This window comes from Hyperoodon ampullatus (assembly GCF_949752795.1).
Source record: "Hyperoodon ampullatus genome assembly, chromosome: X".
Classification (NCBI taxonomy): domain Eukaryota; kingdom Metazoa; phylum Chordata; class Mammalia; order Artiodactyla; family Ziphiidae; genus Hyperoodon; species Hyperoodon ampullatus.
The window spans coordinates 16,597,771-16,623,169 of record NC_136913.1 but is presented as its reverse complement, the minus strand read 5'-3'; the positions used below and the strand labels follow the sequence as shown (position 1 = coordinate 16,623,169).

Below are 25,399 nucleotides of genomic sequence, written 5' to 3'. Positions count from 1 at the left end.
AATGACAGTCAAGTGCCATCTGGATCTTAAGGAAGCTTCCATTTCTCCAGCTCAGTCAATTGGAATAGTATTAGGTTTTGGTTTTTTTCCTTCCTCTTCCCACTGGGTCCTTCCAACACAATGAATGAAGAAAATATCATTCATGTAAGCAGACTATCAAGAGATTGCCATTAGACTGTTTTTTTTGTTGTTGTTGTTGTTGTTTGCTTGTTTTTGTTTTTTTGTGGTATGTGAGCCTCTCACTGTTGTGACCTCTCCCGTTGCGGAGAACAGGCTCCGGACGCACAGGCTCAGCGGCCATGGCTCACGGGCCCAGCCACTCCGCGGCATGTGGGATCTTCCCAGACTGGGGCACGAACCCGTGTCCCCTGCATCGGCAGGCGGACTCTCAACCACCGCGCCACCAGGGAAGCCCCATTAGACTGTTTAATACTGTTACTTTTATGTAGAACCCAAGGAATGCCTTCCCATCATATTTTAGCCAAAACAGCTGGTTATGCCTCCCTTGCAGCAAGCACTACAATGAATGTGATTGTCAACGTGAATAGCTTAGAACACTACAAAGGGTTAAGCTAATTGAATGCCTTGAAAGTATTATCCACTGGTGAGATGGTAAACTTTATTCAGTATTATTTATAGTTGCACTTGACTGAAGTTCTGTGAGGCTTGAGCATTCGTACACCTCACCTGCCTTGGCAAGCCTATTTTTTGTGACATGGCAGCATGGATATAATACTATGCACTGAAAGCATTTTTTTTAGAGTTTAATCCCCTACCCCAAAAGGAATGCCAATTAAGTTGTGTTAACTATGTCATCAACTTATCCTAGTACCCCTGTATTCATTCCCATACCTGTGTATCTTCTTTTTTTTATATATAAATTTATTTTATTTATTTAATTTTGGTTGCGTTGGGTCTTCGTTGCTGCATGCGGGCTTTCTCTACTTGCAGTGAGCGGGGGCTACTCTTTCTTGCGGTGCACGGGCTTCTCATTGCAGTGGCTTCTCTTGTTGGCAAGCACGGGCTCTAGGCACGTGGGCTTCAGTAGTTGTGTCACGGGGGCTCAACAGTTGTGGTGCACGGGCTTAGTTGCTCTGTGGCATGTGGGATCTTCCCGGACCAGGGCTCGAACCCGTGTCCCCTGCACTGGCAGGCGGATCCTTAACCACTGCACATCTTCTTAAAAGAAATAGCTGTTATTAATACCTTTTTGTTTTCCATTGAGTGTACACTACTGAATAAGTGTAGGAGTTTTATGTTTACCATGTAAGTCTTCCAACACTAAAGATATTTTGAATATCAGTCATGATGGCAATTTCTGTATAAAAGAGCCTTAAATGGAACATTGTTTTTGAGATCAAACTCCCCACACTCACAAAAATGGCCACGTTGCAATAAAAATTGTGGCATATTATAAAAAGAAAAAAATATATATATATACACACACACACAGTTAGTTGGGGTTCTTCTCCCTAGACTAATGTTGGCATACCAGACATCTGAGACTGTTTTGCACCAGATTTCCTCTGTAATAAATGATATGGACAGGACTTTTGATGACCATGTGAAATTAAACTGCACTCTTTAACAATCAGCTGCTTATATAAACCTTTTGTTTCTCAAATATAAAATTCATCAATTTCCAAACACACACTGACCTGGGTACGCTCATGTGTGTAACACTGACAGGTGTTCAAGATCAATTTACCTAAGGAATTCTGTTTTTAGGATTGTATAATTCTATGTATAAAACACTGAATTTAATTAAATAAGCAAATGGATACTCAGATATTTAAATAGAAAAATGTATTGCTTTTCACTGGAAGGTGAGATTCGAAATGATTTTGCTTTCGCCCTCACCTTCCCTTATGGAGTTTCTTACACTGAGCCTGTATCATTCTGGGGAAGAAGCTATTCTTATTTTTAGAAGAAATTACCTTCTCCCATATCCCACTTCCCATACCATGTGGCATCTCTACCCTCTGCCCACACTGTGTCAGAAGGCACCACCATGCTCTCCCAACACCAGGTTCAAAGCCTCGGCTTATTCTGAGGCAGCTACCTTCGTCCGGACACTTACCCAGGTGGCTGTCAAGGCTTATCCAGCCACATTGCTCCTTGGCAGCGGTTTCCTTTCATTTCCCAAGGCTACTCCTCCCCTGATTTACTTCACCACTTCCAATTATCTTTTAGTTTTAATTCACCGTATAAAAGTCTGTCAGCTCACTCTTCCTAAAGTAAGTCCCGTGAAGGTCCCTTCCTTAACTTAAATGGTTCCCTGGGGGGCCCCTACATACTCCTACTCTAGTATTCAAGGTCTCTATTGTAATCCTGTCTTTTTGTTCTCATCACTGCTTTTCTTAAACCCTACTCTTAAAGCAAAGGGCAACTGACTTTTCTCTGACCAAGCGAGTGTAGACCAGTGGTTCTCAAACTTCAGCACATCACAACCACCTGGAGGGCTTGTTAAAACCCAGATTTCTGGGATCAACTCCCAGAGTTTCCGGTTCAGTAGGTCTGGAGTGGTGCCTAATAATTTGCATTTCTAACAGGTTTCCAGGTGATGCTGATGCTGCTGGTCTGGGACCACATTCTGAGAACCACTTGGTATAGATTATATTGATACTTTCCTGCTCCATGACTCCATCAAGCAATTCCCTTCCCCTGGCATACACAACCACCACAGCTGACATCCTTTCATTGATTTCATACAGCAACCCCTCTACATGAAGTCATATATGAGTGTCTTCCCCTCTCTGCAACCCAAATAGCATGTGATATGCTGTGATACAGAAGCCCCACAGCCCTTTAGTTGTAATTCTAGTGACAATATATTTAGTTTTGTATCATTATATGCGTCTCCATATCAATTAGACTAGGATTATGGGAGACTTACTGGCCTTTGGATATGGAGATGCCTAGAATAGAACTTTGCAGGCACCAAGAACTCTGATAAATATCGTATATTAATGCATATATGTGGAATCTAGAAAAATGGTACAGATGAACTGGTTTGCAAGGCAGAAATAGAGACACAGATGTAGAGAACAAACGTATGGACACCCAGGGGGGGAAAGCAGGCAGAGGGGGGCAGGGGTCATGCTGGGATGAATTGGGAGATTGGGATTGACATATATACACTAATATGTAGGAAACTGATAACTAATAAAAACAAACAAAAAAGAACTCAGTTTGAAACTTGCTGAATTTAAGTAGTAGCATTTCAAACGGGTCTTGTTTTTCACTCTGCTACACACTTCACACTGTAAGCCCTCAAACAGTAGCTAATGATATCAATGACATGCAAAGAACACAAGTTCCCATGGCAAAAGGCAACAGGAACACAGCACTCAACACAGTCAAGTTACAAAGGCAGGAACCAAAAGGAAGAGGAAGGGTGAAGGAGAAAGAAGAAGGAAGAGGAAGGAGGAAGAAGGAAGAAAATCCTGCTATTTGCAACAACTTGGATGAAACTGAAGGGCATTATGCTAAGTGAAATAAACCGAGAAGGACAAACACTGTATGCTATCACTTATATGTGAAACCTTAAAAAAGGAAGGAGGAAGAAGAAAAAAGAAGGCTAAAGCCTGGGAGGAAATCCAGTAGCTGTACTTTCTAGGCCTCTTCCCCTTGGGGGTGAGCAAGCAGCCTATGGAAAAGGACTGTAATAGGTCTGTGTTACAGTAGCACCCAGCACAGAGAAGGGTTTGACATACATAGTCTCAATAGTACCAGACTGTGTCTCTCTCTGCCCCACCAGTATTCTAAGAACAAGGGACTGGAGCTGTAATATTTGTATTTCCAGCACCTACACAGTGCTTACAATGTAATACACCCTCAATATTTGTTTTTTTTTAATTGGCATGAGAGTGGAAAGAATGGTGTGGCTATGAATAACACTTTGAGGACAGAAGCAGCAGAACTTGCTAACCAGAATGTGGAATTAAAGGAAGAACTCTAGTACTATGAACAGAAAAAGGAAAGTCTGGAAGAGGGGCTGAGTTTGGGGAAAGAAGTTTAAAAGAAAGATATGTGGCACTTACTACTCACAAAACTATATACTAGATACTTTAAGAGCTGCAAAGGTGCAAATTGCTCTCAGAAGTTACAGTCCAGTAGAGGGAATGTATGTATACAACTATAGTGAAAAAAAAGAGAGAGAGAGAAATGCTGTAAAAGGGACACTGATGAAGTGTTGTGGATGTGTAGAAGAGAGAAAAGCATATTTCCAGAAGCTCAGGGTTAGGGTTAAAACAATAAAGCATTACCTCAAGGACAGAAAGAGGAAGGTGGCCAAAGGCAGAATGTTAAAGAAAACACAGATACTGCAGAGGGAGGAGACTAGAAATGGGAGTAGGAAGACTGGGAGTGTGTGACAGAAGAAGGGAAGACAGTTTGAAGGAGATCCAGACTATCAAATGCCATAAAGTAGTAAATACGTGCCAAAAAGCCCTAATTGTTGTTACCATCCACAGCCCAGTTCAAGTTCTATCTACTCTCAAACCGCTCAGATTCCTCCAGGCTCCAAATAATTTTGCCTCTCCATAAATTCCCATTGTGCTATTAGGATACACGTGCACAGACAAGAACCATGTATTATTTTTTAATTGAAGTATAGTTGATTCCCAATGTTGTGTTAGTTTCTGGTGGACAACAAAGTGATTCAGTTATACATATATATAACAGTTTGCATTTGCTAATCCCAAACTCCCAATCCATCCCTCCCCCACGGCAACCACAAGTTTGTTCTCTACGTCTGTGAGTCTGTTTCTGTTTCATAGATAGGTTCATTTGTGTCATATTTTAGATTCCACATATAAGTGATATCATATAGTATTTGTCTTTCTACTTACTTCACTTAGTATGATAATCTCTAGGTCCATCCATGTTGCTGCAAATGGCATTATGTCATTCTTTTTTATGGCTGAGTAGTATTCCATTGTGTGTGTGTGTGTGTGTGTGTGTGTGTGTGCGTGTGTGTGTGTGTACCACCTCTTCTTTATCCATTCATCTGTTGATGGACATTTGGTTGTTTCCATGTCTTGGCTATTGTAAATAGCACTGCTATGAACATAGGTATGCATGTATCTTTCTGAGTTATAGTTTTGTCCAGATATATGCCCAGAAATAGGATTGCTGAATCATATGGTAATTCTATTTGTAGTTTTTTAAGGAACCTCCATACTGTTTTCCATAGTGGCTACACCAACTTACATCCCCCCCAACAGTGCAGGAGGGTTCCCTTTTCTCCACATCCTCTCCAGCAAGAACCATGTATTCTTAAACTCAGTACCTTTGTGGACATAACACAGTATCTTGGACATATAGAATATAATACACTCAACTGAATATAACTATACTAAAATATTTTCCAGACTTTATTTATAGATAATGATGGCTTACTTTCTATGGCACATCAATGAAAACCACATCTCAGGGAGATTGGGTTGTATCATCTGTTTAAATGGCCACAACTTCTCTTTTATTCAATTTGTTGGGCACCAACTATGGATCAGACATGCTGTACAGAAGCTCCTTGCAGGAAGAGCTTATAGAAGAGAACAGGTAGGTGAATTAACCACATGTGAGAAATGCAAAAAGGTATATGTGAGGGCTTCCCTGGTGGCGCAGTGGTTGAGAGTCCACCTGCCGATGCAGGGGACACGGGTTCGTGTCCCGGTCCGGGAGGATCCCACATGCCGCGGAGCAGCTGGGACCGTGAGCCATGGCCGCTGAGCCTGCGCGTCCGGAGCCTGTGCTCCGCAACGGGAGAGGCCACAACAGTGAGAGGCCCGCGTACCGCGAAAAAAAAAAAAAGTATATGTGAGGTGTTTTACAGGCCCAGAAGAGGTAGAAACTACCTATGTCTGGGAAAAGGGGGAAACTACTTGGGGAAGAGGTTTCACGGCAATCTTATTTGAACAGAGTGATTTTCTCCAAGCACTCTTGAGTAATTCAGTTATCTCTGTTATATTGTAAAAAAAAAAAAAAAAAGCATGTTATTGATGGAAAATGGACTTTCTGAAAAGTATGAAAGGTACTACGAAAGTTCATTTGCTCTGTGCACTCAAGCTCTATTGGCCTCCACCATGTCACTTAACAGACCTAACAGTTACCAACTCCTCATTACCTTTGTAAAACAGACCAGCTGATGCCTACAGTACAAAATGTTTCTGGCTAATAACTGTTCAGTTCAGCTTCACACTTCTGCTCGCTTAAATTGAGCTGCATGCCTGGCATCCAGAAGTCACTTGCATTTCTTCCCCAAAACTACTGATATTTGTCCACTCCTCTTGTGGTAACCATGATATGGTTTTCAACTAAACAGTACGTAAGCCATAATTAAAAGAAGGTTATAGTTCTGTGAAAATTAGGTTGGATGCTATGGCAAGATTCAATAAAAATGATGTCACTTTAAAAATGTGGCTGTCAAATTAGATCTGAGTTAGATAATATTAAAAGGAGGAAAATATCTGCTAAAATCTATAATCCTGCACTAAATGGTTTCATAAATTGTCTAAATTATTGCTCCACTTTCAAGAAATCAAAACTGGACCTACTGCACAGATAGGATGGATTCCTACAGGAGAGATGACACAGAACTTCAGTCAGCTGATCCATACTCAAAAAAAAGCCTTGGCCCTACATCAAAATACTGGCAAGGAAACATGTTTTATGGCAAAATATTTCTGTTGTATGTGCATTCTTATCACTCAGAACTTTAATAATTTTTAAAATTAACTTTCCAATAATTGACTTCAATCCACCAAATAAGAGGGTTCCAACCAGAAACACCTTGCCAACACTTACTAAAGTCTCTGTACAAAGGCCACCTCTTCAGAAAACCCCAGGAGTATTAACTGCCTCTTCAAAATAGCCTCAACTGGTGCTAGACTGCTATTGGTTTGAACCTCAAACCACTTTTAAAAACCAAATTCGTTATGGATAATGAAAATTCTATTAACATTTTTTCTTTTGATCTTGATGTTCATAAAGTAAAACTAAATGACCTCAGTAAATTACTGCAGAGATAGATCTTACAAAGATAACATATGAGAGAAATGGTAGTTGTCCAAAAGGATCCGTGAAAATTCAAGGTAAACAATTTAAGGAAAGATAGCATTTCTACCTTGGTGGAGGAGAAATAAGTAAGAAATAAGTCGGGCTTCCCTGGTGGCGCAGTGGTTGAGAATCTGCCTGCCAATGCAGGGGATGCAGGTTCGAGCCTTGGTCTGGGAGGATCCCACATGCCGCGGAGCAACTGGGCCCGTGAGCCACAACTACTGAGCCTGTGCGTCTGGAGCCTGCGCTCCGCAACAAGAGAGGCCGCGATAGTGAGAGGCCCGCGCACCGCGATGAAGAGTGACCCCCGCTTGCCACAACTAGAGAAAGCCCTCGCACACAGACGAAGACCCAACACAGCAAAAATAAATAAATTAATTTAAAAAAAAAAAAAAAAAAGAAATAAGTCAATTTGAAAACAAAGAGGAAAATATAAATATGAACCAATATTAACAAAAATCCAAGTATCACAAATGCTAGACTGGTTCTGAAAAGGAGAATGATATTTGCAACTCGATTTTAACATTAATGAAACATCAACTATGTAATCACCCAATGCCACGTTTTGTTATGTATAAAAGAATCATTCAGGGACTTCCCTGGTGGTCCAGTGGTAAAGAATCCGCCTTCCAATGCAGGGGACGTGGGTTTGATCCCTGGTCTGGGAACTAAGATCCCACATGCTGCGAGGCAACTAAGCCCACGTGCCACAGCACACCACAACTACTGAGCTCGCATGCCTCAACTAGAGAGCCCACATGCCACAAACTACAGAGCCCACACACTCTGGAGCCCACGTGCCACAACTACAGAGCCCACGTGCCCTGGAGTCCACGCGGCACAACCAGAGAAGAGAAAACCCACATGCCACAACTAGAGAGAAACCCGAGCGTCGCAACTAGAGAGAAGCCCACGTACCACAACTAAGAGCCCACCCGCCACAACAAAAAGATCCCGCATACCACAACTAAGACCCAATGCAGCCAAATAAATAAATAGATAAAAATTAAAAAATAAAGGAATCATTCATGAAACCAGGAAGTACATATCATAGTCTTCGTTCTTAAAGTAGTGTTAAATTGATGAAACAAGGAAGCTATTAGACTGAGATGGCTCTAATGCCTTGGTGGCCTCTGTAGGCAAAACCTAAGCCTGTAAATGCCTCAAGTTTATGAAATCGAAACCTAGGGACAGCCAATCACAAACAGTCAACTAGGCTTTAAGCTATAGGCAATCAAATAATTTACTTTCTTTGCCACCACACCTTCTCTGTATAAAACTTTTCCCTGGCTCCTGTCAGCCAAGGACTCCTAACACTCCCTGCTTGGCACTGTCCAGTTCAAATTGATTTTTTCTCTCAAAAATTTTAACATGCCTCAGTTTATGTTTTAACAGCATCTTACAATTCAATTGTGAAAACCCAAATTAATACATGAAAACTCTGTGCCCGGACATAAGGGTAATAATACAGGTGTTCAATAAACTTACTGGTTTCATTAAGAGTTAAACATTTCAAGATCCTAGTTAATACATCAAGACAACAGGGCAAGATCAACTGATTCAGATGCATGATTACCAAATGAACTATACAGATCACAGTGGGTATAAATGTTCAAAAAAAAGAGTGCTTGTTTTAGAGTGGGGAGGTTGTGTTTCACACAAGAGGATTTGAACTAGGTCTAGAAAAATGGGTGGGGTTACAGTTGAATGAGCAAGAGGGGTGGGCATATTCCAGCAAAACTGGACTAAGAACACTTGAGGATTACTATAAATAATGATGACAGTAATATTGTATAACTTGCAAAGTGCTCTTATGTTTACCACTTCAGTGACTGGGTATTGCAACAATGCAGTGAATTAATTCACATCCCAGAGATTCATACACTTGAAATGAGACAGAAAAAGATATCTGGTCAAAACTCCACATTCTAAAAGAGAAGAAACCTGGGTACAGTTAGATTCCATAGGTTTTTTAATGCAAAACTAAGAAACTTGGATTTCAATCTGTAAACACTGGGAACTTATACAAGTCTTATTACACTTTTTTTTTTTAAACAGGGACTTAACAATGAAAAAACTACTTGAGTTAGAATATTGGCAAACACAATTCAAGGAAAATGGAACATTCATCATCCATTTATTCATTCATTCCACAAATGTTTACTGAATAAGTACTCTATGCCAGGGGTCCCCAAGCCCCTGGTCCACGGCCTGTTAAGAACTGGGCCGCACAGCAGGAGGTGCGTGGCGGGCAAGCGAGCGAAGCCGCTCCCCATATCTCCCCATCGCTTGCATTACACATTACCACCTCAACCATCCCCCCCATCTGAACCATCCCCCCATTGCTCACATTACTGCCTGAACCATCCCCCCACCCCACCCATGGAAAAATTGTCTTCCACGAAACTGGTCCCTGGTGCCAAAAAGGTTGTGGACCACTGCTCTACGCCAGTCACTATACCAGATGTTAGCAATACAGTAGTGAACAAAACAGACCGGGCCCAGCTCTCATGGAGTTTGAAATCATAAAGAGAAGCAAAAAATTCCAGTAGAACAAAATATTTCAAATAAAATCTGGTGGCCTACCGGGTTTTCAAATATGATACAATAATAACAACAGTTAAAATAAACAGCACTTTTGTGCTAAGCACTGATCTAGCAGTTTTATTTACATTAATTTGTTTCATCCTCACAAGAACCCTTTATGGTCCTTTAGTACCAGAAACTTCATTTTACCAATAAGGAGACTAAGAGCCAGTAAATGGCAGAACTGGATCAAACCCAGGTAGTCAAGCTCCAGAATCCCCATACTTAGCCATTATGCTATTATATCCTTAACAGATAAGCCACAGGGCTTAAAACCATGCTTTTGGAGCACGTCCATACATTGGCAGATGCTAAGTATTTTTATATACGTTATCACATTTAATCCTAATACTTTTAAAAGATAAGGAAACAGTTCCAGAGTCATTAGTACCTTGTCCTTGGTCACACAGCTAGGAAGTATCAAGGCCAGAATCAAACCAAGGATTTTTTCAACCCCCAAAGGCATACTTTTACCTATGACATTATTTTAGAAGACAATAGTTGTCTGTAAGCCTCACTGAATGCATCCTAAGTAGAAAAATGGAGTGGGAAAACCAAAAATGTGATGAACAGGTCTATCCATAAAATTTGTAAAAATAAATGAATTTAGCAAGCTTAAGACTAAATGGAGTGTTCAAATCGACAAACAATAAATGCTGGAGAGGGTGTGGAGAAAAGGGAACACTCTTGCACTGCTGGTGGGAATGTGAATTGGTACAGCCACTATGGAGAACAGTATGGAGGTTCCTTAAAAAACTAAAAATATAACTACCACATGACCCAGCAATCCCACTACTGGGCATATACACTGAGAAAACCATAATTCAAAAAGAGTCATGTACCACAACGTTCATTGCAGCACTGTTTACAATAGCCAGGACATGGAAGCAACCTAAGTGTCCATTGACTGATGAAGGGATAAAGAAGATGTGGCACATATATACAATGGAGTATTTATTACTCAGTCATAAAACGAAACGAAATTGAGTTATTTGTCGTGAGGTGGATGAACCTAGAGTCTGTCATACAGAGTGAAGTAAGTCAGAAAGAGAAAAACAAATACCATGTGCTAACACATATATATGGAATCTAAAAAAAAAAATGGTTCTGAGGAACCTAGGGGCAGGACAGGAATAAAGATGCAGACGTAGAGAGTGGACTTGAGGACACGGGGAGGGGGAAGGGTAAGCTGGGACAAAGTGAGAGAGTGGCATGGACATATATACACTACCAAACGTAAAATCGATAGCTAGTGGGAAGCAGCCGCATAGCACAGGGAGACCCCCTAGAGGGATGGGAAAGGGAGGGTGGGAGGAAGGCAGACGCAAGAGGGAGGGGATATGGGGATATATGTATATATGTAGCTGATTCACTTTGTTATACAGCAGAAACTAACACAACATTGTAAATCAATTATACTCCAATAAAGATGTCAAATAAATAAATAAATAAATGGAGTGTTCCATGTGCAGAGTGAAGAAGATGCGTGTGTTAACACTACTCTGCAGTAAGTCCATGGATGTCTCACCACCAATCCTTTCCAGGGTCTTATCATTTTTACTAAGAACCCTTATTTCACTATCTAAGCCAACCAACTACAGAAAGCTAAATACATAGCAAACTCTGAGATGTTAATCACTTATTCCATTAAAGTTTGTATATTTGCTAGTTCATCCATTAAAAAGTGTCCCCCTCAAATCTCCAGAGCCTAACTATAATTGCTAATTTTTCCTTCTTTACTAGAGATTATATGAAAAACCTGACTGTTAACAGCAGAGTCATCCTTAGAGTGCCATGAATTGGGCCATTTACCCTAGCCCCAAACTTGGGAAGCCCCTTGTAGCTGTTACAGGAACCAGAAAGGTGGTCTTGCAAAGAATCAGCACCAGGGCAAAAAATTAAATTGGAAAAAAAAATCAGATCAGCACAGAATCTCCTCCTCTCAAAGCCTTTTTTCATTATGACTAAAACAGAGTACCATTTGTCTTCCAACTTGCAATGTCTTGTGTACCAACCATTGAATTTTAAAGCTTATTTAACCACTTTCACAGCATAAAATATAAAAGGGGAAAAGTAAAACAGTAAGAAGCAGAGATGCGATTTAGGAGTGGGCTTAACATATCATTTAATAAAAGATGATTCATTCATTCAACAAATATTTATTCAGCACTTACTGAGGCTGGAAATACAGTCGTTAGCATTCTTCTACATCCCAACATATCCTATTTTTACCCCAGCCAGAAGCTGGGCAGAACACCCTTCAGGGCCCCCACATATAAAATGGAGTTAATAACTATTCTCCCAGAAATGTAATGGATTAAATGTGGCACACCAACCTTTAAAGTGTTCTGTGCTCAAATAAAATAACACAGTTTAAAGATCGAAAGGTTTTTGGAAGAGCATGGTTTAAAAAAAAAAAAAGCCTAGAAAGGTAAAGATATGTATAGTAAGCTAATGTTTATCCCTGGACAGGAAGCTGCCTTAAACATCTCTGTATCCCTCAAGGTATTTGGCATGCTGCCCTTCAGTTAACAAGGGTTCAGTAAATACATGTGATTATTTTTTTCTTTCCCTCTCTCTCAGGTATGTTGTACTGCAGTTATTTTAATAATCTGGCAAAGGAGAAAGAATGCACAAAAGGAACTAATATTTACTGCCGCCTGTTACATACCAACTACTGTGTTGGGCACCTCATCTATGTTATTTCATTTAATTTTCACAGCCACCTTGTGAGGTATTAAACCACAAAACCAGGAGTGGATTTTCATTTTCCAAGAATCAGATCATAACAAATTCAAACTAAAAAAAAAAATGAGCAATGGACCTTACATTTGGCAGCATTTGCTCATTTCATGTTAAAGGGAAAGAATCGAGTGAACCCTACAAGAGTATTTAAAAAAAAAACTTTATTAACATGAAAAGAAAATGTACACAGAAAAATACAAATGACCAAAATAATAAATTTTGTAAATATTTAATCTTACAAGTAATTTTTTAAATCCAACAAAAAACAATACTGCAGACCAGAATGGCCAAAATAATAAATATTTTTAACTTGCAACCTTTCCTTCAGGTGAATCAGCAGTGTTCCCTCTACACCCTTCACAGGTATGGCACACTCCCATCAGTGTCACCTATCATCACCCCCGGTGATCCTCAAGGGGGGATATAAGACTAGTGTTCCAGGGACTTCCCTAGTGGTCCAGGGGGTAAGACTCCGCACTCCCAATGCAGAGGGACTGGGTTTGATCCCTGGTTGGGGAACTAGATCCCACATGCATGCCGCAACTAACAAGTCCGCACATCGCAACTAAAAAAAAGATCCTGCATGCCGCAACAAAGATTCCGCACGCCACAACTAAGATCCAGCACAGACTAAATAAATAAATATTTTACAAAAAAAAAAAAAAAGACTAGTGTCCTAAGAAAAGACTAGTGCCCTAAGAAAAGGATCAAAGATATACACAAGGATTTACTTTAAAAAACATTCGGGAATTCCCTGGCGGTCCAGTGGTTAGGATGCTGCGCTTTCACTGCGGAGGGCGCAGGTTCAACCCCTGGTCGGGGAACTAAGATCACAAGCCACGTGGCGTGGCCAAAAATTAAAATAAAAATTTTTTAAAAAAAGGACATTCTTTGCCACGATGTCTACAACAGAGAAAAATGAGAAACCACATGTAGTATAAGGCACTGTTCTGCTTTAAAATGGCTAACCAGACACATGCGTTTACCTTTCCTCCCACACTAAAACCCCCTGAAATAAGCAAAAGAAATATAAAAATAAACCCAGTGCAGCCCTGAGAATATAGGAAGGCTCACAGCAGACAGGTCTGTGAGGAATTCCAAGGAACTATGAAGCAGGTTAAGATTGGGACTAAGAAAAGAAATGGCTTAATAGTAAACCACATAACTGAAGAGCTGTGAAACACCTCTACCTGTGCCTACTCCCTACCTTCTTTCAGTAGGACTGATGCCAGCATTTACCCAGTCCTGGCTCTCCAAAATGATAGTTCAGACAAGGAATACTCCTCAGTAACACTGAGGCCAGAGAAGTAGGGAAAGATGTCAATTAACTGCAGCTTCCATGAGGAATAGGGAGTCCCATAAACCAGAGAGCTAGCAACCCACAGTCTGCAGTAGACACTGCGTTCCACACAAAGGAGACAGCATAAGCAAAGATACCAAGTTTGAAACAATTTTATGGAGAACTCTACATGCTGGAGAGCACAGTGTTTGAGGCAAACAAGAAAAGGACGTGCGGCTGGAGAGGTAGGCAGGCAGAGAACATACCAAGGAGAGCCTGATGAGCCAGATAAAAGGAAATCAGACTTTCTCCTAACTTGCTCCTTCTCTTGTCAGCAACAGAGCACCACCGCAGGCTTTCAAGCAGATCAGTTTCATGATCAAAATCACGTTTTATATCATACTAGCAACTGTAGATAATATATCTGAGTTGGATAAGACCCAACTATCCATCTTAGGAGCCTCGGTGGATGGTGGAACCATTAACAGAGTTTTTTTTTTTTTTTTTTTTAATTAAGGAGGAAGAGCAAGTTTGAGGAAAGTATGCTGTACTTCATATTAGACATCCTGAGTATAAGGTTCCTGTAGAATAGTCAGGTGTAGCTTTCTAGCAGGTTATTAAGAATGAGTCTGAAGGCATATAGTGAAAAAACAGGAAAGAATTTAGAAATTTAGACATACATCTGCATGTAAGTAGAACTGAAACTCTAGGTGTAATTGAGACAATGACCTAGGATAATACTTGGCCAAGAAGTCAAGCCCAGGTAACAGTAGTGTGTAAGGAGTAAGTGGATCGAGACAAGCGCACAGAGAATGCAGAGAAAAAAGTGTAAGAGAAGGACATGGAGAACAAGGATGCAAAGGAAACACACTGCTTCAAGGAGACAGTGACTAACAGTGTCAGGTGCAACAGAAATGTCAAGTAAAATTAGGACTGAATGAATCCACTAGACGCAACAAACAAGATGTTACGGGAGATCTCAGCAAAAACAGTTTAAGTAATGTGAGACTGGGAAGTCAGAGATCGAGCTGAAGTGTGAGAAGTGGATGAGAAATGGATAGACTATGTATGGACCACACCCAGATGTTTAGAAAAGAAGGGGAAGAGAGGTTAGGTAGCTAAGAGAGGAGTGGACAGCTGGTTCAGGGAAGGTTTTCTAGGACGAGAACCTTAGGAATAAGATAATGGGCAGAGAAAAATTTAAAAATCAAAAGGGAGGCTCTAAGGATAGAGCAAGGTTACTGATCCTCAGCACCACTGACATTTTGAACCAGGTCATTCTTTGCTGTTGGGGGCTATGCTGTGCATTGTAAAGTGTTTAGCAGCCTCTCTGGCCTCTACCCATTAGGTGCCAGTGGCACACATACCACCACCCCAGTTGTGACAACCAAAAACGTTTCCAGACATTGCCAAATGTCCCCTGGAGGGCAAAGTCACTCCCAGTTGAGAACCACTGGGATACAGGATGGGGAGAAAGAGGGGGAATAACTGATGAAAAAGGACTGCCAAAGCAGCGGCACCAAAGCTGAAGGCACGGGGCAAGGAACTGGCCTCAAACAGCAGCAGAAGCACCTCATCCTCAGACACAGGGGCAAGGGCAGCTCTGGGGAGACAGGCAGTGATAAATTTACAGATGGTGCCAGAAACTGGAGAAAATCAGCCAGAAGGCCTTCGATATTCTCAACGGAGTGGAGACGAGGTTGTGTGCTGAGTATGCATGGTGATGATTTAGTGGCAGGCTTGAGAACAGTGGCTAAGGTTTGTAACAATTAATGGGGACCAGTCCTGGCAGGTCACCCCAGAGAAGACCAACAGAGTTTGGAAACCACATACTCCCTTCTTGCTCTGAGAATGTTAAAATGCATCTCCCCACAGAAATCACCTATGTACTGATTACAGTCCCGAAGAGCAAGTCTATACGAATTTCAACTGCATCATGGAAAGACTAAACTCCTGAGGGGTACCTGGGAAGGTAACCCATTTTTTTTAAAATAACATAGTTCCTATCAGATAATAAGAACTGTGTTGAACATAAGTGACATGTAAATGAACTTTCAGTAAATAATCTGTTCAAGTTAGAGGATGATGCCTGTTGTTGCAACTACTTCCTGGTTCTTAACTGGATGAACTACTTGACCTACAGGAACAGTAAAATAGAAAGGAGTGGCTGCAAAGGCAAGAGCTTATTAAATGAGATTCTTCACAGGACAAAGAGCTGCTCACTCCTGCCCTCTAAACCAAGGGCTGCAAACTCAAATGATTATGAGACTAGGAAACTGGAGATATCTCAAGTCTGTGCATGAGAAAGATGCTGGAAGTGAACCACCAACATATAGCTATGAAATACAAAGGGCTGCCCTTGGGTAAATAAGAAAAAAAAAAAAGCTACACACAGCAGCCCAGGGCTGTGTGTAGGAGTGAGCAAAGCAAAACGGAAAACCCAAGTCTTTGCTCTACCACAGATATGAAGTCCAAATTCACATCATTCTCCAGATGTCAGAAACCCATCACCTGAGAACAGATCAAAAACTCTCCAGGAGCAGTGAACTCAAAGGGTCCCATCAGAGACAAATGCAAAACTATCCAAAGGAGCTTCCCACAAGCCAGGCACAGGCAAACAATTCCCAAATTGTCAAATGTTGCAAACCACACAAAAAAATAAGAAAAACTTGGAGGGAAGACAAATGGAAGATTTCATTTCTCAAGAACTACAGCTAAAAAAATAATCCAAAGGAGACAAACATAACTATATTTTTAAATGTTCAAAGAAGAGAAAATGTCCTTATGAAAATTAAAAAGTAGACTTGAAAGAAAACCCAGAAATTTTTACATTTAAAAATATAGTCAAATGTTTTCAGTAAAAATTTTCAATAAATGGATTAACCAATAGACTAGACACAGCTAAACAGAAATTAGTGAATTGTAAGGTAGATGTCAGGAAATCACCCAGAAGTAAAAACAGAAAATATTAAACAAACTTTAAGCAACACAATGAAAAACTCCAACATATATCTCGATAAGGGTTCCGGAAACGGAAAATGGAGAAGCATTATTTTAAAAGATAATGGCTAAATGTTTTCCCACAATTTAAGGTATCATGAGTTTTCAGGCTGATGGTGTACACCAATAAAAAGCAGGATAGGGGCTTCCCTGGTGGCGCAGTGGTTGAGAGTCCGCCTGCCGATGCAGGGGACACGGGTTCGTGCCCCGGTCCAGGAAGATCCCACATGCCACGGAGCAGCTAGGCCCGTGAGCCGTGGCCGCTGAGCCTGCGCGTCCGGAGCCTGTGCTCCGCAACGGGAGAGGCCACAACTATGAGAGGCCCGTGTACCGCAAAAAAAAAAAAAAAAAAAAAAAAAGGCAGGATAAATAGAAACAAATCCACATCTAGAGGTATCGCAAAGAAACTGCAAAAAGTCAAAAACAAGGAAAAAAAATCTTAAAGGTAGCCCAAAAGAAAAGATAATTACTTACCTACAAAGAAATTACACCTGAACTGACTAAAGGCTTCTCATTAACAAACAAAACTTGTCAAAAGACAAGAGAATAACATTATCAATTGTCAACATAAATTCTGTACCCAGTTCAACAATCATTCAAGAGAAAAAGTGAAGTAAAGACACTTTCAGAAACACCAAGACCATGTTTATAGGCCTTTAGTGAAAGAACTACTTAAGAACTTCTTTATAAAGAAAAAAACTAAACCCAAAAGGAAGAAATGGGGTGAATAAAGAATGGTGAGCAAAGAAAATTGAAAACATGTTGATGAGTAAATATTCACTATTTTACAAACTTAAGGTGGTTTCAACAAGGCAAAACCAAAGCATAAATAACTAACATGGAAGAGGGGATGAGGGTTAAAAAGTAAGCCATTCTAAAATCTCTGTCTTATTTGGGAGGATAGGAATCATAATTAAGCTTTGATTAGTTAAATGTGCATGTTAAAATTTTAAGGGTAACCAAACTTCTGTCTTCCATCCTGGAATAAGAAAGCTAGAAGGAAGAGAGCTGCCCGCCCTTACAATAAAAAAGAGCTGTACTAATTTCAAATTCATGACTTTCTTGAAAGCCATCAGAGAACAACCAACTGGCTCAAAATCTTCAGAGAGAAAGGGCCTGCAAGGAGAGAGGAGACCACCTTGTGCTCACCTAGGGTAGACTGCAAGTGGCCACTGACAAGAGGAGTTCAGGTAGAATAAAAAGCAAATTGATAAAAGCCCGATGTGGCTTGCTGAAGGAACAGTGTAAAACCAATGGAGGCCACAGAAATTGGGGAGACCCCAGCCTTCTGCAGGATCTTCCTTCACCAACGTCACCAAGCACTCACAGAAAGAGCCCTGAGGAGTGCCCAGTGTGATGCAGACTTGAGGGAAGGGAACTGCAGCAGTGTCTCAGGAGCAAGATGTACACCCAGATCCTTCCCTCCCACCTCCACTAGGGAAGAAAAAACTTTATCTGTGAAAGATAGGCCAATAAGTGCTTCTACCCTTAAAGCACTGGTGAAAACTCACTGCAGCCGGAGGAAGGGGTGGGCACCCTACTCTGGGAGAGGGGCAGGACTCCACACTGAGCCCACAACAATAGCTAGGGTAGGGGCATGACCTTGGGATGCTGATGCAGGCCTAAGCCTGAGGTTTAATCAGAACAAAAGACCACCCCACCATCACGCCCCACCTCTAAGCTAACCTACTTCCAATAACAAGTAAACAGCATAATACCACTGGCAGAGGGACAGGAGGAGATCAAGAGCATGTAAGGAGACCCTGAGTCACAGTCCTGAAGGAAGACCCAACACAATAAAATAAACCACCTCCCACCCTAATCAGAGAATTTGAAGCCTGAGGTATACTGAGAGTAACCACAGCAACAACCAAACTTAAAACCAGCCCAGGGCTTCCCTGGTGGTGCAGTGGTTGAGAGTCCGCTTGCCGATGCAGGAGACGCAGGTTCGTGCCCCGGTCCGGGAAGATCCCACATGCGGCGGAGCGGCTGGGCCCGTGAGCCATGGCCGCTGAGCCTGTGCGTCCAGAGCCTGTGCTCCGCAACGGGAGAGGCCACAGCAGTGAGAGGCCCGCGAACCGCAAAAAAAAAAAAAAAAAAAAACCAGCCCAACTCCAAACTAGATTAACTCAAATTCCTGAACCAAAGGCCTAGCACTGGGAAAGATGTGCCCATTTACAGACATAAAAATTATGCACCTCAGGGGCTTCCCTGGCGGCGCAGTGGTTGAGAGTCCACTTGCCGATGCAGGGGACACGGGTTCGTGCCCCGGTCCGGGAAGATCCCACATGCCGCGGAGCGGCTGGGCCCGTGAGCCATGGCCACTGAGCCTGCGCATCCGGAGCCTGTGCTCCGCAACGGGAGAGGCCACAACACTGAGAGGCCCGCGTACCGCAAAAAAAAAAAAAAAAATTATGCACCTCAGCTCTTTCCCAGCTACAACCATGGAGGGTGCAAGAGAGAATTAAAAAAAGGTTCCTGGGCTTCCCTGGTGGCGCAGTGGTTGGGAGTCCGCCTGCCGATGCAGGGGACACGGGTTCGTGCCCCGGTCTGGGAAGATCCCACATGCCGCGGAGTGGCTAAGCCCGTGAGCCATGGCTGCTGAGCCTGCGCGTCCGGAGCCTGTGCTCCACAACGGGAGAGGTCACAACAGTGAGAGGCCCGCGTACCGCAAAAAAAAAAAAAAAAAAATAAAAAAAAATAAAAAAATAAAAAAAGGTTCCTGCTGTGCCAGAAACCCTTAAGAAAAAGCAAAAGAATTTCGCAGAGCTTAAGATCAAGAGCCTGAGAAACAAGTATGCCCAGAAGATGCTTTGAAAGGCCAGGAGGAAGCTTATCTATGAAAAAGCTAAGCACTATCACAAGGAATACAAGCAGATGTACAGAACTGAGATTTGAATAGTGAGGATGACAAGAAAAGACAGCAACTTCTATGTACCCGCAGAGCCCAAATTGGCATTTGTCATCAGGATCAGAGATATCAGTGGCGTGAGCCCAAAGGTCCAAAAGGTGTTGCAGCTTCTCCACCTCCGTGAGATCTTCAATGGCACCCACATGAAGCTCAACAGGCTTCAGTTAACATGCTGAGAATTGTGGAACCATGTATTGCATGGGGGTATCCAAACCTGAAGTCAGTAAATGAACTGATCTACAAGCATGGTTATGGCAAAATCAACAAGTGAATTGCCCTGACAGATAACGTGTTGATTACTCTCTCTCTTTGTAAATATGGCATTATCTGCATGGAGGACCTGATTCACAAGATCTATACTGTTGGAAAACGTTTCAAAGAAGCAAACAACTTCCCGTGGCCCTTCAAACTGTCTTCTCCATGAGGTGGAACGAAGAAAAAGACCACCCATTAGAATGTAGAGATGCTGGCAAGAGGGAAGACCAGATCAACAGGCTTATTAGAAGGATAAACTAAGGTATCTACCATGATTATTTTTGTAATCTGGTCAGTTTTTAAACAGTGACTGCTTTCAAAGTGAAAAAAAAAAATTTTGCACCTCAGTTTCTACTGTTCTACAAAATAAGTCAGTGTTACAATAAAAAAAAATCACAAGGCATAACAAAAAGCAGAGAAAAAACAACACTCAGAAAAGACAAAGAACATGTCAGAACTAGACACAAAATCAGACGTTGGAAATATCTAGAATCAAAGTTAAAATACTATGAGTAACATGTTTCAAGCTCTAACCCAAAAGGGGAACATGAAAAATCAGATTGGTAACTCAGCAGAGAGATGGAAACTATAAGAAAGAATACAATGGGGCTTCCCTGGTGGCGCAGTGATTGAGAGACCGCCTGCCGATGCAGGGGACACGGGTTCGTGCCCACGTACGGGAAGATCCCACGTGCCGCAGAGCGGCTGGGCCCGTGAGCCATGGCCGCTGGGCCTGAGCATCCGGAGCCTGTGCTCCGCAACGGGAGAGGCCACAGCAGTGAGGGACCCGCGTATCACAAAAAAAAAAAAAGAAAGAAAAAAAGAAAGAATACAATGAAAGCACTAAAAATTAAAAATACAGTTAAGAAAAATGAAGAATGCCTTCAATGGCTCTTCAGTAGACTCTACTCAGCCACGGAAAGAATCAGTGAACTTGAAGATGTCAGTAGAAATTACCCCGACCGAAAACACTGAGGAAAAAGAGTGAAAAACAGAACAAAACGAAACAGGACATTCAAGAGGTGTGAGACAATATCAAAGGTTCTAACATACTGGTAACTGGAATCACAGAAATAGAAGAGAGAATGGGACAAAAGAAATATTTGAAGAGATAATGGCTGAAAATATTCCAAAGTTAATATAAGACATCTAACACAAATTCCAGATGATCAGAGAAAAGGAAGATAAAAACAAACAAAAAACAAACAAAAATGATTATCACTGCTGAGCACCAACACCACTTGAGACTGAATTCCGTAAGCTCTGCCCCCACCAAACACCTCTGTCAACATGGTCACCAGGTCATCAATTCAACTACACATGATGGCCACCTCACAATGCTCACTTCTATATACAAGTCTCACTCTGTGTAAATGACTGGTCAAACCTAAGTCACAAGCCTGTATCCTAGCTGTAAAAGAGACTGGGGATGAGTTTTCTGGGAAAGTGGGACCTATAATATGAGAAATTACCAAAATGTAGAGAGGATACTTAAAAGTCTACTACAACATCTAAAAATAAAATAAATAATTTTTTAAAAAGCCCTCCATCTGGGCTTCCCTGGTGGCTCAGTGGTTGAGAGTCCGCCTGCCGATGCAGGGGACACGGGTTCGTGCCCCCGTCCGGGAAGATCCCACATGCCGTGGAGCGGCTGGGCCCGTGAGCCATGGCCGCTGAGCCTGCGTGTCCGGAGCCTGTGCTCCGCAACGGGAGAGGCCACAGCAGTGAGAGGCCCGCGTACTGCAAAGAAAAAAAAAAGCCCTCCATCTAACTAACCAACTGTTAGTGTACGGTAGATTCTTTGGTGAAATCATTGCATCCTAGAGAGCCTTTCTGTAAGACACATATTTTACCTCAATGTGGTAACACATTTAAAACTACCTTCCCAATCTGAGGGACCTAAGCAGTGATGGGGGTTGGGGGTGAAGCCACATAATAAATAAGCAAACATCTTCACAGAATGTTGGTTTTGCTTAATGTAAAATAAGGTACAATGCAGATATATACAAACACACATATGCACACACACACAAGAGCTTATTATGGAACAGAACTCAGCACTTCTATGAATTCATGCAACAAATCATGAAAAAATTCAAAGAAATATCATTCTTATATTTGTAAACTTTGGCTTCCCCTTCATCTACCATACTGTAAATGTTGACAGAAGTTTGAGGAGTCTCACAGAGGGAGCCATTAGCACCTAGTTATACATCAACACGGATCCAATTATAACACAGCTATGTCCAAGACCAGTGACTAGACCTACAGGACAAGCACGTCTATAGGACGAGCAGAGAGGAAGATCCACTAGACAGGTAACTGACAGAGAAGAGAAACCACTAAACAAGGAAGAAGGCATTGACAGGAGGAGATGGGGGGCAGGAAAAAAGGCACCTTTCATAAGAAAAATATTTATTGAGCATTTCCTCTGTGCCAGGCAATGCACTAGATGCTCAGGCGACAACAGGCAACACTCCATGCCTCCAGGGAGCTTACAGTAGAAAACTGATACCATCTGCTTATCCATTTTACCAAAGGCCCACCCCTATTTAAACTCCTGGCTTTAGTATTTCCTATGTATACTCTCAGGTAAAAGTGAAAATGAACAGAAAAAAGCCAAATGGCCATAAAGAAAGAAAACCAAGGTCCTGGGATGTCACTGGGGTCAAAGCATCAAAGCAAGGCATGCAATATATGAATCCACGTCATTTCTTGCTATTCACCCAGCTTTATATGCTCTTAGATCCATGTGTTTGAATACACCTTCTCCAGAAAACCCCTTCCCTCCACCTGACATTCTGGGCCTCCTTTAAGACTCTTCAAAATACTCAGGAATACTCAGGAATTCTTTCCAAATACTCAGGAATCATTACTTTCCCCAGTCCCCTTAGGTCTGCGTTAAGTGCACCTCTTCTGGCCTACAGTACCAGCACCCTGTGCTTCCATCTAAATGTGCATATCATCCTGTTCTTTAGTCATTGCTTTTGGCCTCTTCTGCTGGAATACAAACTCCATAAAAGGGCACAACACCACAGCTTGGCTTTGTATCTCCACCACCTACCGTCACAGTGACACCAAGATACCCAAATCATCACCTCATCATAAAGTAAGTCAAAGAAAGACAAGTATGGCCTTCCTTTACCGACCCTGCACAGAGGGACAAGACTGGAAAGCACAACTCCAAATCAAGGGCAGTCACTGTGGATGGTAGAGAAACCACTAGCACGAAAACATCAAACTCTAAAATGAGGCAACTCTTTAAAAATAAATGTCCTGGGCTGGATAGGAAGTGAAAACAGTAATGACACAAAACCACTGTAAATTCTTCAAGTTACCAGCACAAGGAAAAAAAAAAAAAATCAACAAGGAAAGAATACAGACCAGGTATAAAATGGTTCAGAAAAGCCTCAGAACTCAAGGCCAAAGTGAGCTAAGTTAGAGACCGCATCAAAATGTAGATTTCAAAGGAAATATTTGAAGAAGGAGGTGATGCTGTGGTTATTCTTTGTATACATGGAGGAGAAGTGCACAATGGCATTTTATACTGACACAAACTAACCACTTCACAACAAGGAAGCCCTGAATGAATGCTTGTTCAGTCATCAAAGCAAGAAAAACTTAGCGTGGTTGAAGATTTCCAAAAATGAACTGAGCATGTAGGGATACATACTGTAGAAGGAGACAGAAACAAATCAGGATATATAAAATAAAACCTGTGGAGCACTTTTATATACATAAGCGCACTTGAAAGTAAGAAGCTCAACAGAGACTAGTTTAATATAAAAGATGGTAAAACCACAGAATGTGAACCAGATTTGAAAATGGTACTCCTGCTAAAGATTAGTGATTCTAAACATTATTAACAAAATTCTCTAAAAACACTGTAGGTGCTCAAATGACATTTCATAAAATATGAAATACCATAAATGCTGAAAAATATTAAACTAGACGTAAGACATTGTATTTGGGGAAAGAAAAGAATAAAGCAAATTTAATATTGATATTTAATGAAATGTTTCATTAAAACCTTGAGCAGATTAAAGATGTCTGGGGGGAAAAAGAAACCAGTGAAGAGTTTTAAGTTTAAATATGGAAGAGAGCTAAAACTGTTAGAAAAAATTTTTAACTCAGTTATAAATAGAAATGACATTCCTATATAAGGTTAACAGACTGGTGAAGGATAAAAGAAAAGAAGGAGCCTTTAGAAAACTGAAGGTAATTTCTATAAAAACAATGAAAAGAGTATCACAAATGACAATCAACCAAGAAGGCAGTTGCAAAATTTTTAATGAGATGAGGAAAGAATATTTTACCTTGCAGGGATTATGACCTTTTTGGTAAACCATCAAGGTTCCATTGAGCTAAAACTCTTGTTTTTTGCGGCATTTCATTTCATGTCACATTTCTGCTTAAAACCTTCAATAGCTTCCCAGGAGACTCAGGACAAGTTCAAAAACCCAGCAGATGGCCTACTAAGCCTTTTCAAGACCTGGCCCCTGCCTACTTCTGCGTCATCACCTGCTTCTCTACTTTTCAGCCATTTTGGATTTCTTTCAGTTCTTTAAAAGGTTCGGTTTTGCCTGAGGGCATTTGCACTTTCTGCCACGAAAACTTATTTCCCCAACTAAAGCATGCCCTTCTCATCCTTCGGGTCCCACTTAATGTTACCTCCTCAGTGTGCCCTTCCTACCTGCTCCCCACATGGCAGATCCCCCTACCCTGTTAGTGCCTGGTACTTCTCCTCTGCCTCCATTTCAAGCCTATAAAGTCTTTGAGGACCTACTTCCCTTTGATGTATCACTCTATCCAGCCTCTATCACAGTTTGGTACACCGTAGACACTCAATAAGTATTTGCTAAATGAAGGACAGATTCTCAGGATATAGGACAGGTTACTTTAGAAAGAAATAACAAATTATGAAACACCAATTTGCACAAAATTAGTTTTTGTTCTACCTCAACTATTTTCAATTACTAACAATTAAAATAAAACTTTTTCTTTTCGTTTGCAATGCTAATCTTAAATTTTAGTGGTAATATTACCAGTAATAATTACTAGCGATTGAAGTTAAAACATCCACCATTGGCTCGAAAACCAGGGTGGAGTTTGTGGATAAATTCTAGGATGTGTCACATCTGAACCAGCTTTCATAATCTCTGAAAGATTCTATTCATCAGGAAACTAGTTTCTACTACTCTTGGCCAATATCGGGGTAATTGGGCAAATCCAAATCAGTAAGTTGTTCTTCAACTGTTACTTATCACCATTTTTTATCTGCCACATCTTCCTCGCACGTGTGTGTGCGTGCTTAATCTGATTATTAAAATATGATCTTACACTGCCAAGAACCTAATCTTTAGGCATAGTACCAAATCTAAAACTGAGATCTAAAACTGCAACTTACCTAAAATAATTTAAAGCAGTCTTAAAAACAAACAAAAAACATAATGTATTCATCCATGTTTTGTTAACTAACTTCCAGAAACCAAAGTTGTTACTTTCGAAATCACTATTTCCCTCTAAATCAAAGTCAGAAAGCTCTTCATTTGTTGCTATTT

General features: G+C 41.2%; 1 pseudogene across 1 annotated transcript; it reads left to right on the top strand.

Moving 5' to 3' along the window:
* The first annotated feature begins 120 nt into the window (after positions 1–120).
* Positions 121–20,099, top strand: LOC307069576 (large ribosomal subunit protein uL30-like; annotated as a pseudogene). The gene is made up of 2 exons: positions 121–144; positions 19,493–20,099. The product of its transcript is annotated as a large ribosomal subunit protein uL30-like (transcript).
* Positions 20,100–25,399: the final 5,300 nt, after the last annotated feature.